The 15,373-nt window shown below is 40.1% G+C and overlaps 1 protein-coding gene across 6 annotated transcripts in view; it reads right to left on the bottom strand.

Annotated features, from left to right (window-relative positions):
* dlgap1a (discs, large (Drosophila) homolog-associated protein 1a) overlaps nucleotides 1-14,957 on the bottom strand; it is a 140,979-nt gene extending 126,022 nt beyond the window's left edge. For 4 of the 6 annotated variants that reach the window (XM_076746023.1, XM_076746029.1, XM_076746030.1 and 1 more), the window contains exon 1: nucleotides 14,822-14,957. The gene's annotated coding sequence lies outside the window, so the exon portion shown is untranslated. The remainder of the gene's footprint in view (nucleotides 1-14,821) is intronic. The other 2 variants (XM_076746025.1, XM_076746028.1) reach the window with 1 other exon arrangement.
* Between the last annotated feature and the right edge of the window lie 416 nt (nucleotides 14,958-15,373).

The following is a 15,373-nucleotide window of genomic DNA, read 5'->3' as shown; positions in this document are numbered from 1 at the left end:
ATGAAGGTATTGAAAGTAACATTGGTTTTGTGTCATTCAAACAGTAATTTATTAATGATCCCTGAATGAAACCACTGAGGTTAAGCGCAAGGGCTCAGAGGTGAGCTAACTGTCCTCTCATAGCAAGCACTGGGTGAAACTGAGTAAAAGATGGCGCTGGATCCGGAATCAATGTCAAATATCAAACCTAAAAATAACTTCATCAAGGTGAATGTCCACTTTCTGGAATGATCAGTCAAGTACCGGCACCCGAAAGGAGGCTCCTAGTCCTAGTTCGTTCCGTAACTAAAGCTAGGTTAGCTTTAGTTACGGAACGAACGAATAATGGCAAGTCATCCATTAACTTGATCTTGCAGAAATTGTGAATACAATACGATACATGGTTTTGGCATTTTCAAAGTCAAAAATGAAAGGCCCACCTTTGAGTTCGATAGGCAGGGAAAACCCTGTAGACATAACACAACCAAAATACAAAAAACAATCCCAGAAGTGTTTCCAGAGGACACTGAAAAGTGCTGAACAGATCTTGGACATGCTTGTTGTTGCCATGGTTTGTGATTCATCAAGTTTTTTTAAGTCAGGTCAGTGCATAATTCATTCTTTTTCAAAGGACTCCCTGATTAAAATACATATACAATACAATAACCCTAACCCTATCTAAAAATTAACACCAAAAGACAACATCAATTGAAAGAAAACATGCATTCACATGGCTTTGTGTAAGACAAAAGGGATTTAAATTGATTAAAAGGGATTTCTGCAGACTGTTCCACTTGTGTGGAGCATAGTATTTAAAAGCCATTTTCCCAATCTCAGTATTAACATGGTATGAAATAGCTCTACAGTTAAAAGACATGTAGATACACTGGAAGTTTGCCAAGAAGTGCTTTGCAAATAAATAGAAAACAGTACTGTTCTTAAGCCATCCCCAGTTTTAAACCTAAGAAATGCACATAATTATGTCACCAAAAGCTGGACTTCTGATTTGCTTCCTGCTGGTCTGGGTGACACATTCTATTACAAAAAATGCCAGGTTTGCTTTACTTTCTCCACCAAAGATTTTTGAGTTTCCTTTCTTTTTGCAAAAGTTGCATGAATGCCGAAGACACAGCAACATCTGAACCGCACTGGCCTAAGACTGAAAAATGCTGGGGGCCATGAACACATATATGACTGTGCAAGTGTTCTTCCTGGTGGGTTGAATCAGAATCACCATACTGGTGACAGTGACACATGCAGACACGACAATCACAGAGGTGAGGAAGACAATGGTGTCACTGAAATTTCTCACCCATGTCGCGGATGTGCCAGGGTAGACAGATAAGCAGTGGACTTCAGCAAAGAAGATGTGGAGAAAGACAAAGTGAGAAAAAAAATGTAAATATGAAGTCAGTATTTGGATTGAAAAATGGCAGAAATGCAGTTTTCTCAAGCTTTTCATCAAAGTATGTTTTTTTAATATAAAAATGTTGAAGTGTTTGTTTAAAAAAAATATGTGTGTGTGTGTGTGTGTGTGTGTGTGTGTGTGTGTGACTCCTGCTGACAAGCTGAACAACTTGTCAGCTTTGTCATTTTTTTGTCCAAAATGTCTTTCAGATGAAAATGATCAATGTTCGAGAGTTAATGAAAAAAAGAATGAATGAAGCTGGAATACAATGTTTTTGTGTGTCTGTATGAAATGAAAAGGTCCAGTCCTTCTTTTGATTTATTCACGGTTTGCACATTAATGGAAAACTATCATATTTCTGAATATGATCAAAAAACACTGGTGACTGGCCACTTACACAGGGCTGTATATTTGCTGTGTATGTGGGCAGACAAAGTCAAAAAACAAGCAAACAGAGCATTAAAAATTTATTTTAAGACAATTGTCAATAAATATAGACCTCTATGTACATTCGCAAGTGAATTTTCTGCTTCATACACACACACACACACACACACACACACAACACATACGTTAGACTAACTTGCCTAAACATAACCCTTTAATTAATTGATTCACATTATTGGGACCCGCATTTGTATCCACAAGTAAGGTAAGTTCCCACAATGTGACTGTGTAAACAGATTTATGTCCCCACCACCTGAGTAATACATAGCCCCCCACACACACACATACCAGTTAGATTGACAGCAGATCGTGTCCAGCTGCTGAGACAGAGATGGAAAGCCAGAAAGATAGGAAAGTGTGAAAATAGCCAACATCACAGAAATTACATGAGTTGTATGGATGAAGCTTCATAACTTTAACTCTCCTTACAGCAGGGGAAAATTGGGGATGAATGGCCCAGTGCAGCAAAGATCAAGGCAGCAGAAAAGCTCAGGGAGGCTCTGGGCAGAAAGGGCAGAAAAGTCCATCTTCAGTATGGCAGGAATATAAAATGCAGGACCACACAGCTAGAGCTTATGTTTAATTTATCACAGTACACCAAAATATTCCCACTTAAACTAAGACATGGGTGGCACAGGGGAGGTGAGGGAGGTGGCTACAGAGGAACACAGAGGCAACACCTCACTGTTTGATGGTATGGGCTTTAAGAGCAATTCAAGAACAGAGGCAAATAGATTTTACTATGTACCTTGTGGCTAGCTGGGAGGAGATACTGAACCCCAAATTGCCCCAGATGCTGTGCCATCAATGTGTGAGTGTGTGTGAATGGATGGATAATGCTCATAATGAGCTGTACAAATGTTTGTGCGAATGTGGGTGAATGCATGTAAAAGCACTTTGAGTGGTCACTAGCTTTATGTTGTGATGATGTTTGATGTTTTAATATTGTTACTGTATTTTTTTAATAGAATTCTGTCATTGTATTTCATTTTCTTTCTTGAATTCATTGTGCTCTCTGCTTGCTATGTAAACAACATTTATCATTATCAGCAAAATCTGCCTGAACACCAAATCCTGAAAAGTCTGAACACCAATAACAGTAGACTACAAGTTTGCCTCCAGATCTAGACTGAAGTTTACAAACCTAAATGTACAACTTTTTTCTAAGATTACTGACTGCCATTGACTGTTATCATTTAATCACACCAAACTTTAGCCCCCTTTACTAGTAATAGTAAGTGGAGTTTTTAACGAGGCTAATCACACCCACTGTGAGCAGCCACTACAAAAGTTAAACATTTCATGCCACCTTATGGGTCATTTTGACAATACAGTAACGCATTTAAAGAGACTTTATTTACCATTAACCAGGATTTAGCTGGTCTTTGACTCACATTCAGTTGGACTCCCATTCATTCATCCTGGCTTCCCATTCAATATTATCCACCTCTTTCAACAATGCTCAACACATATTTGAGACCATAGCCAGAGTTGAATCACAAACCTTAATGTTAAACCCTTGCAAAACAAGCTAGCAAGCACGCAAACTTTAGCAAATGAACCAAACATGCTAACCAATTTAACATTTTTCAACTGTGTAAAACAAGTTATGAAGAAAGCAACGTTAATCTATAAACCTAAAAACTACCACACTAAAATTTACACTTGAAGGTAAGCATGAATTACATTATTCAGAATTTCGGCCACTTACATTGTGACGTCATCCAACCCACATGTGATACCATGTCACATGACCCAGAGGTTCACAGCATTTCCACAACGTAACCGAGAGCAACCAGTTTAAAATACCTGGCCGTAAAAATTCATTGATATGATCCTGAATATAACTTAGCCCTTTCAGATAGCAGTGTTATCCATTTGGGGGAGCTGTAATATATTGCGTAGTAGTTCATTCTCAGCTAAAGGAAAATAGGAAAATGCTGAAATAATTTTCCGGGACAGCACAAGATTTTCCAGAATATTGTACTTCTCCCATTTTCGATATGTTTTCCATGACTGGAAAATTGGTCAACTGTTCTCCAGGTTTTCCAGGACACGTGGGAACCCTGTTTCCACCATGAGCTCTGGTTGTGGAGCTCTTGTAGATAAGTCTCACCCTGTGTTGCTGCCTGCTTACTACACCAAAGACAATAGTATTAACCCTGTCACGCCTCCTTTTACTGTTCGTAGATGTTTCTCTCTCCCCAGCGACCACCACTGGACTGATTATGTTATGCCTCCACACACCTCGGCATTCAGATGTGGCAGCTGCCTCTGCCTGACCCAGAAAATTTCAAATGTGGAAGGGGGAATATTCATCCTTTACCAGATCAAAGATGAAGAATGCATCCTCGACTGTTTGACCACTGTGTGCCCTGCTGTCACCACCACAACCACAAGAGAACTGGATTCCACTGTTCTATGTCTGGATGGTCCTGCTGCCCAGGTTGCAGAACACTGGACCCAGCTAGGAGCTAGGCCCAAGGTCCTGGTTAGCTGCACCAGGAGGAGGAAGCTCCCCTTTCTTCCTCATCCACCTCAGGCCCTCCAGCTGACCAAAAACGTTTCCATCCAGGATATATACCCTTAGTCTGGTATTCCTTCATCACCACCTTCACTCTCCACAGCTGCGTCCAATCAAAAAATCACATGGCTACAATCAAAATGCTCCTCACAAAAGTTAGATTTAATTCATAATCTTAATATTTTCTGGGAGGGTTCATCCTTTTTAGACAGATACAGCATTCATTCCAGTCCACAGTGCACCTGTGCCTTTGCTGCAAACATTCTTCATGGTACCTCCACTGTCACGCACAAATGACAAATCATTCCTGCAGTACACCTTCACACACTGGTCACTGAACAGAACTCTTTATTGCTGCCACAGACAATCTCCATCTAGCTCACTAGCTTCACCCATCAGAGATGCACACACCTTCACACATAGCCTCTAGCATACCTGTTTACATTACTCCCAGAGTGAATATTTAATATCCCAAATATTCTGCACAATCACCAAGATTTAATATGTGGTATTAACCATTAGAACTTTTTTGTACGTTGCTCCCCACTGTAACTAAACCTCCAGAGCACTGTAAAGCTTTTTGCTTTGCTAAATGTGACTTCATTACTGGGGACCGAGATTTCTTATTTTCAATAGAGACATGGTTAAGACCACATGATTACAGCCTGTTAAATGAACTTTGACGTTAAAAATTAACTCATTTCAGGCCAGTGTCACAACAACACTGTGTCTGTCATCCTTCTGACACCAGTAAATTAGCTTCATATAGTTGCATTATAAAGAAACACAGTGCAATGCACTCTGGTACGATGCCACCACCCAGCTGAGTGAGGTAGAGGGTGAAGGTTTCAAAGAGCTAGTTCAGTACCTCGAGCCTGAGTACATTAAGCCATTATGCTATTAAAAACAACTGTGGCTAAACGCATTGACAAACACTTTGAGGAGAAGAAGGATGAGCTACAAGTCAAGACAGCCAAGGCAGACAAAATAGCTCTGACCACCAACTGCTGGACACCTGTCACAAACGAAAGCTACATCACAACTACATGTCACTTTTAAATAGTAATTGCCATTTTTTTATTGGGAAAATCTGTTGAAGTCTGACATATTTAAATCTACCGGCTCATACTATCCAGTGAATATATTTCCTGAGTTAGATGTGAAAATAGTCTTGGCTCCACAAGTTGTTTTACCCCACTTCTTCTCAGATGTCTGCTCTCTCTTGCGTCTCTCCCGATTCTATTTTGTAGGTTTATTGACAACAGTTGGTAGTGATTTTTGAAAGAGTGGAAAGATGAACCAAGAAATTGTGTTTTGGAGTTTTATTGTATTTCTGTTGAGTTTGAATGAAATGTATTTTGCAACAACAAAAGTATGCTTTTGCTTGGAAAAGGAATTGTGATCTGTCCCCAACATCTCTGGCCCAGGAATACTATGACTACAACTTGCCAAATTTATGAGTATGGGGTATGGCACATAACAATAAAATGGACCAGATTTTGTCCTACCCAAAAGCAGACAACCTCACTAATCAACATTAACACGCAGAGCAACTCAAGTTTGAAATTTATTAATTATCCTATACCAACTCCAACCCACTGTCTTAGTCGAGGGCACTGACAGATTTAACTTAACATATATATTTTTGATGGTGGTTGGTTTGATTAAAATCTCCCAAGCACAGGGAGAACTTGCAAATTCAATACAGAAAGGCCCTACCAAAGCCAGGAAATGAACCCAGGACCTTCTAGCTCTGAGACAACAGTGCTAACCACTGAGCCACCACATTACCCACCAATCATCCAGTTAACTATGTCCCACTCTGCTGGATGAGCAACCTGTCTCACACAATGTAGGCCACCTGGGGTGCTCCAATGTAAACCACAACACTGTGGTCCATTCAGAGTGTTTTGCCACAACTAAATGTCTCACCTTGTGTAGCCCTTTCAGTTTGTGGTTGTTGCAGAATTTTTGACTGTTTATTCACAGAAAGGAAATGTTTAAAGTGTATTTCATGAACATTTCCCTTTTTTCTTGTTGTTATTGTTCAGATTTTTTCAGCACTGATTCTGGAAAACATAACAATGCATAATTTTGTAACTTTTCCTTAATGCATAGCAACCCTGCATAAGGTATTGTCCATTAGTTAAAGGTATATCTATCCACCACCATAAAAACACTGTGACTTTTAATCAGAGCAAAAAACAAATGAAACAGGATGAAGGAAACTCCAAGCCTGAAAGAAAAAAATCCAGTCTCTAAATAATTCTAGGAGTGCAGTGAACATCACACATGTAGTGGAACTAACAGTGGAGGAGTAACAGGCCGTTCAGAAAGAACTTGTCACATCATATTCTAAGTGTCAAGCCACTCATTGTGTTCACACGAGATGTGTTGTCTAGGCAGCACATCAAAACCAAAAGCTGTGAAAGTACCAACAGGAATTCACTCTGACACCATGGGTGACTCATCAACTATCTACTGTATCAAAATAGTTTGAAGAAGGTCAGAAACGAACTGTTCTCTCAAACTGCACTTGAGAAAACAATGAAAGCAATGAAAGAGTTTATACATAGCACAGCTTTTTCCACTAAACTTTCTCCTGCAATTGTTTTTAAAAGCATAGTGTGAGTAGTGGTAGTGGAATGACTCCCTATCTGACACATCTATCTTCTTTCATGATGAGACAGGCAGCCTCTAGGGCTGGGCAATATGACCTAAAATTTATATCATGATATGTTTTTTTGTTTGTTTGTTTGTTTGTTTGTGATGTATCATTTCACGGTATTCCAAAAATAAAGAGTACTCCACTTAAAACATCATTCTACCTCTTTTCACTCTATTGACAATGTAAGAGAACAGACCTTAAGAAAGATGAAATGATGAAAAAAAAACTTATGTGTTTATTGGCTCCCGATAAAGATGAAAATAAATTATAGACCTACATGTGTTTTGGAAGGCGTAGCCTGCTCTATAATGTGGGTTAATTAGCAAATGTAATGTGATTCATTCTCAAAGTTTTGACATGCTTAAGCTTAATTGTATTCCCAGGGTATATAAGAGGCCATTTCATGTCATAAGCAGCACTGCACATGCAAAGGCCTAGAGTGGTTTCCTGCTTACATTCAAGCTGTAGCACAACTCAGAAGTTGTCAGCTCTCACATAATGGCTAAAACAAAAGAATTATGTGAAGCCACAAAGGTAGCCATCTTGGCACTGCTGGAAATTGGCATGAGTGAGAGACAGGTAGCCAAAAAACTGAAGATCTCAAAGACAGCTGTTAATTACACCAAGAAAAAGCAAGCTGAACATGGTACTACCAAATAGCTAGCTGGTTGAGGCAGGAAACGTCTTTCTACCCCAGGACCGTGAGAGGACCGTGCACTCATCCGTTCCTATGTCAGGAATCGTCATCAGACCTCCAGGGATCTCAAAAATGAGTGGGCACTGTCGAGAAATGTGACTTGTTCAGCAAGGACAGTTCGAAACCGACTTCTTGAAGCTGGTCTGAAGTCAAACAGGGCACGCAAGAAGCCCTTCATCAACGAAATGCAGAGGAAGGCCCGGTTACTTTATGCTAGGGATCACAGGATTGGACTGTTGATGATTGGGCTAAGGTTCTCTTCAGTGATGAATCCAATTTTGAGTTGATGCCCATTCCAGCCAAATTACTGGTTAGGAGGAAGCCTGGAGAAGCCTACAAACCAGACTGTATTGCCCCTACAGTAAAACATGGGGGTGGATCAGTGATGATCTGGGGTTGTTTCAGTATGGGTGGAACAGGGCAAATGCAATTGTGTGAAGGGCGAATGAACCAGGTCACGTACAGGGCTACTCTTAAAAACAGTCTTCTTCCATCAGCTGATAAACTCTTTCCTGCCTTGAATGACTGGATTTTCCAACAAGACAATGCCCCTTGCCACATGGCAAGGTCAGTTAAAGCCTGGATGGAGAACCAAAACATTCAAACCATGCCTTGGCCTGCTCAATCGCCAGATCTAAATCTAATTGAAAACCTGTGGAACATCATCAAACTCAAAATGGAGAACCACAAGCCCAAAATCAAAGCACATTTGTTTGAACTTTTGCAACAGGAATGGGCTGCTGTGACAGCAGAACAATGTCAGCAGCTGGTGGAGAGTATGCCAAGACGCATGACTGCAGTCATCAAAAACAATGGTTATGCAATCAAGTACTAACTCCTGTGTGTATCATGTGACTATAAGACAGAGAAGAAAACATGGAATGCCTAAAAGCACTGCTTTTAGCAGTACAATGCCATAACTATTGATGTAAAAACTTGATTTTGGTTATTATCAAGAAAACCATGGAAAATGGCTAGATATCAGCTCTTAAATGAAACTCTTATGAGCTATTTTTGTTGTTATCATTATATTTGTCCAAACAAATGTACCTTTAGTTTTAGTTTTTTAATTTATTCCATGACTGTATTTACATTATATACATGCAGCAACGGACACACATGCCGATGGGGCACAGTGGAGGGGGCTTTCTTGTAACAAAAAAACTAGCTGAGTTTGCATTCCAGTATGAAAGGTGTCTGGCTAAGACGACAGAGAAAGCAACTCACAAAAAACAGTTACCCACATCTATAACTAGCTAAATTACCCATGGAATGTGCTAACAGCAAATTCAACAGGCCGACCAGCAAAAACAAGTCAGACAACATAAAAATGGCATGTTTGAAATGTGCCTGGATCCATCCTTAATCTTCAGTTTTGCAGCAAATCCTGCCCTCAAAGCAATCCAAAGTAAAGTAATCAGTGCACACATATAACCTCAGAGTTCTACAGCTGTTGTTGTTATGGAGAAATTTGAAGTTGGACACCCAAGATTAGTGTCACCAATTCAGTGTCTGACCAAATGTGAAATATGGTCCCAGTCTCCCCTTACGTTCCTGAGTTACGGCATTGAATCACGGACAGAAAAGTGTCTTTGCAGAACATTATGATGTCACAGTGACGTTGACGTTTGACCTTTGGGATATAAAATGTCATCCCTTCATGATTTTATCTTTAATTCTTGTCATAATTAATGCATTCTTGAGTTATGGCCAAAAGTATGTTTTGTGTGGTCACGCTGACCTTTGAACACCAAAATCTAATCAGTTCATCCTTTAGTCCACGTGACCATTTTTGCCAATCATGAAAGAAATTCCCCCAAGGCGTTCTTGAGATATTGTATTCACGAGAATGGGATGGAATCCAGTCAGTTCATTCTCGAGTCTGATGCTGTGTTTGAAATTGCATACTAAGGTACTGCCCACTACATACGCAATCAGTATGGACCGCATACTGCCTTCTAAATGAATTATTAAATATGCCATTACTAGCAGAGTGTTCACACTGAAGTACACTGTGTTCTCTGCATCACATTTCCAGTCTGAGCTACCATGAATTAATTTTTTTTAGCGCAAATGTAAATCAATATTACCTCTTTCACTCAATGTAATATTTTTCAGTATTATTTGAAGGCATATTAAAGGAAAGTGGTTAAAAAATGGTAAAGGTTATTTTTTTGTGGTTGGTTGAAGGAATAATAAAGAATTCAGGTAAAACAACTCAAAGATGGCCTGGGTAATGTTAGCTACCGTGGTATACTTTCCCAAGAAACATAAGACGAGGCTGCTGAGTTGAGCAGGCAACTGCAAGTGAGAGGAGCCAGGAGGAGGTGCTATCATAGCATTTGCCTCTGCTTATGCATATTATTTTGTAGTTTGTAAAGTGTGTTGATACTGATGAGCTGATGGTCTCCTTGTAAACTCTGAGTGAGTGTTTAGTGGTCCACCCATTTATTTACACAAATGCTACGTTTAAGTTTGTACTCATGCCATACATTGTTGAAAAACTAAGATTCATGAGATTCGACCATTTCAAAATACAATCACAACAGCAGGTATCATCAACATCAACACGTAACAAATAACTGATTATAAAATTGAGGCAACTTGCACATCAAGTCTCATCGTAATCCACCAATCAACAGCACTCTAACAAAAACAAAATGCCCACTGCACTCATCAGACTTTTCAATCGACACCTCACTTGACCAGTAAGGATCTTCCATCTCATGTCCACAGGTAGCAATAGCCAACGAGAGAGCCTTCGATGAACAGCAGTGCCTTGTTCTCTTCTTTTGTGTAAAGATTGAGCCAATTGAAGCAGATTGTGCAGATGACTGGCACTTTGTACAGCCAATGAAATTTCCAAAACAAGCTTTTTCAGTGGGTAACTTGCAGCCAAATCAAGGAATTCAGTGCAAATATGGATAGTACACATGGTTTGAAATGATAAATATTTGTGAAGGGGTTGAATATATATAAATGTAAGTGTAGATACCAAAAACAGGATTATGATGGCCTAGATTGCTTGAGTATAAATATAGATATTTATCAAGATAAATATAGTAAATGGGCTTTTTTTTCCCTTTTTTGAGAACGCCTTGGAAAAACATATGTGAAATACTAATTTTCCTAATTCTTATTCTCAGTTTTTATTGAAATTGAAGTAGGGGTAGGCTTCCTGCTGTGGTACCATTGTGTGTCAGCTAATAAGGAACAGATGTAGTCATCTGCAGGGATCTACACTGAACAAAAATATAAACGCAACACTTTTGTTTTTGCTCATGAGCTGAATTCAAAAATCTAAAACATTTTCTAATATATTGCTCACAAATCCAAATCTGTGTTAGTGAGCACTTCTCCTTTGCTGAGATAATCCATCCCACCTCACAGGTGTGGTATATCAAGATGCTGATTAGACAGCATGAATATTGCACAGGTGTGCCTTAGGCCGGCCACAATAAATATTTGAGAGACATGGCTCATTTGTGTATGTAGAAAATGTTTTAGATCTTTGAGTTCAGCGCATGAAAAATGGGAGCAAAAACAAAAGTGTTGCGTTTATATTTTTGTTCAGCATTGGCATTTTAGGCTTATTTGACAGGACTTTTGGCAGGCTGTCACTTTGAGACACACCATAAAAGGGCTTTTTGAGGGTTAAGATGTAGTTTTAAGGGTTAGGTTAGCATTAGATTTAGCTAAGCATTTAGTTGTTTAATTACATCAGAGTGTCCTCACAAGGATAATATGTGTGTGTGTGAGAGAGAGAGTGAGAGAGCAAAAGAGAGGGATGAGTGTACGGGGAATAGAAAGCTCATGGTGGTGCTCTAACAAAAAATAACAGTACTTTTACATTGTACTTAGACCTGGATCATAACCCCCATTAACCTGCACGTCCTTTTGCTCTGGTTCTCTCTCACATACAAGCTTCCATGTGGAACTAAAACCTAATACAGGGGGAGGCATGTAATCAATTAGGTCAACTTGCAGTAACAGAATACTGTGAGAGAACTAGGGCTGGGTATTGCTCAAAAATGTTTGATACCGGTACTAGTATCTTGAATTCAATACTGGTTTTTAAGTGATACTTTTTCAATACCAATTACATAAAATAAAATTACATTATTCATTGTAGTTCTCTTTACAAAGGAGAATGCTGTTCCAATACTGGACACGAATAAATGAGGAATCTGATGGAATATCAGTGCAGTATTGGACTATAGGTAACTATAAATAACTGTCATCTGTAAGCAACATCATGTTTGCCACCAGAAATGCTCTCCCCTCCATCTCCACTTCAGTTTACCCATCCCTGCAGTGGCAAAGAGAGGATGTGCTGCAGCTTCCATCCTGTTGGACGATGTGGTGAAGCTGCACTGGTTCGCTAACAAATAGCACAAAGTTATCTGTGCGGATAAGCAGCTGGCAGTAAAAAAGAAAACAGTGATCTCTTTTTCCTGCATCTCCCTTTTCTACATGCCTCTACAACATGTAAATTTAGACAGCCTATCACCAGCATTATTAGATCCTGGTACGAGCATGCTGCATGTTTATTGGGTCACAAAATCTGGTGAGATTTACTCCTCTGGTATTGACATTTGGTACCAAATGACAAAGCTCCATTCAGTTTTCATGCAGGACTCAAGTTTGTCTACACGGAACCTTTGTCTCGATTTTAAAGGGTTAACCCCAAAGACATGGAGTTAAGATCACTTGTATTGTGGAAGTCAATGTATAAGTAAAGAGACTGTTTAACTTTGGATGGAGCTTCACAGAATATTTTGCACACGGCTTCCAGTTTTCTGCCCCCACAAATACCCCAACCTAGCAGTGCTAGTTAATGAAATGCAGTTTGAGGAATGTGACCCTCACAGGCTTCCCATCCACAAACACTGCTAAGCGAGTTAGCACAAGCATCTGGCCCAGCTTGCTGCAAGGAATTGAATTCATCAGTGCTATGGGGGGAAGATCTCCATGAATTTCATAGAGCTGCAACTGATGATTATTTCCATTACTGATTTATCTGTTATATTTCTTTAATTTGACCAATGAATTATTTGCTCTATAAAAAAATCACGAGTGGCATATTTCCAAAAACTCAAGGTGACATTTTCCACTGTTGAGGTTTTGAAATGAACAATTCAACATGAAGCTTTAACGTCTGACGCAGGAGATCTGGGTTTGCATTTCATCTCTGACTGGCACTTGCTGTTGGTGTCCTTTCATTATGACAGCAATCTTTGCCTGATCATAAATGTTATCCTAGCAAGTTAACTTTAACCATATCTTAAAATGGTCAGTTCACCCAAAACACATCTTTTTCAATTACTCCTCAGATGACTTTGGTTTTATGCAATGAGGTTTTGAGATTACTGCTTGCACCACAATACAATCAATCTAAATAGTATTTTGGCTGTGGGACTGCACAAATGAGGGCTTCAACCAACTAATTAATCTGTGGATCATTTTTTGGATTGTTTGTAAATCTCAGCATCTATAAAAATGATCTCAGTGTCTATATATATGAAGCAAAAACTAGTGAAGAATGGCCATTAATTTCCCGGAGCCTGCACGTTTTACACTGATATAACAGAGGAAAGCAGCAATCTGGCTGCAAAGACTGGTTTGCATATCTGCTTGATTACAGAGTGATTGCAAAATTCTAAAATTTGATGTGATTAAATTTCTGTCAATTGAGTCATTGTCTTAGGAGCCCAAAAAAGACACTTAAAAACTCAAAAGCAACTTGCTTTCAGGAGGAAATGTCTTTATAATCCACAGACTTCACTGTGGCAGTTTTCTTTGGAACTACTTATACATGTGTGTTCTTGTTTTTTTCTTTTTGCCTCTTTCTAGGTGGTATGTCCTTGTTTCCTGTCTGGAGTGGCCCTGTGAAATCATTTTATTATCGGTGGTGGTGGTGTTATGCCAATACAAATGAATTTCACTTTATCAAGCACCACACAGTTATTCGCAATGGCAAACAATAAAGCATTCTATCATGTTGAATGCGTAGACACAGAAGACATCGGGCATTACACGGGACACTCTGTTCCACTCTGTAAGAAAAAACTAAATGGATTATGTATTAGTGGTTCAGCTTGCCATGCTGAGCGTGAAAATAATACTAAAAAGTTCTTATTTCCGAGCTGACACTCTACCCACACTGTTATCATTACCAGTTGGTGTTCTTGAATTAGAAACACGCTGGGATCTGCTTGTCCTCTCATCCTCAACCCCAGGCGACAACTGACGCGAGTCCTCTGAGCTCACAACTTCTCAGTGAGGCGGAAGATCCAGAGTGCTCATCCCCTCCGCCAATGACTGCACCACACAGCACTTCTGCCATCAGAGGAGCCTTTTCCATTTCATCTGGGGCTAAGCTAAGCATCAGGTAGTATAGCAACCGTATAAGCTTCAGTCTTTCCTCCATAGCAACCCTCCATCCAGCTGTGCTGGAGTCTGCATAATGCACATCCCATCAGACAGCATCTTTATGTGCTGGGGACCGTTGTGGTGTCTGTATGACATGGAGCGAATGTCACATCACATTTCTGCACATTTGCGATGTGGATTTAAAGCTATTGACCCCAAACCCTGTATTTGAAGTGATTATTCAAGACCTCCGTCAAGAAACCCTCACAATTACATACACCAGACCACAGTTGAGACCACACTGTTTCCTCCACTAAAACGTTTGCTAGCTGGGCGACAGCGAGCTGTCAGTCAATCCAGAAACTTTAACTTGCATAGATTTGTCGCCATATTTTATGGGACATGACGTGACGTTTACAGATGGATTGTTAAAACAGCCAGGCGACAGTCTCCCCACGCGCGAGAATGGCACGTACCAGGGCTGCTGCTGAAGCTTCCATTAATGCAGCTGAAAGCGGAATGAATGAGCCGCACGCGGCCGTTAATGACGGCTGTAACCGGATGAACCGCACCGATTCAAAGGAACATTTGGTCACCGGCGGACCTTGTTAAAGGTGTCAGTCATTATTGATCCAGAAGCAGCGGTGGCACCGATAAGCTGTTGAATCCTCAGTCCGTCACGCTCCCCCACCTGAATCTATCAGAACACGGCTGAAAGCAGCTTACCTGTAGCAGCTCCTCACACCATCACTGCACGGAGGCACCGGCTGCTACATCCACAAGCACGTCCGTTTCTGGAGGCAAGCCGATCACGATTGAATCACTGCTGGAATGTGAGTGCATGAGTGACTGTGAACGTGGGGGCATCAAGTGGCGCAAGCCTGCGGTCCGTCATCTGCGGCAAGTTAACCACAGTGAGGCAGAACGACACCGGAAAGCCAAATCTAAAAAATAAAAGCACACAAGCGTTTCTTATGTGACATAAAGGCAAAAATAATGTATGGAGTTGAATTGCTGACAAATGTAAATTCTCATTGAACTTCTTTTTCTGTGCGAATTTACTTAGGCCGAATATATCAGATTAAACTTCTTTCATGCCGTCAGGTCACCTTCCAAGCAGGTAGGTATCAGATCTGTTTCATGTTAATATGTTGACACCAAGTACAGATTTTGAAGTAAAAATACACCCAACAGGACGTGTGGCCTTCAACAAGAGAAGTGTGGTTATACAAGGTTATTGTAAATGATCTACAGTATGACCAAGTCTGTGCCACACAG

This window comes from Chaetodon auriga, chromosome 12 (genome assembly GCF_051107435.1).
Source record: "Chaetodon auriga isolate fChaAug3 chromosome 12, fChaAug3.hap1, whole genome shotgun sequence".
Lineage (NCBI taxonomy): Eukaryota > Metazoa > Chordata > Actinopteri > Chaetodontiformes > Chaetodontidae > Chaetodon > Chaetodon auriga.
This window is presented reverse-complemented; position numbering and strand designations above follow the sequence as displayed.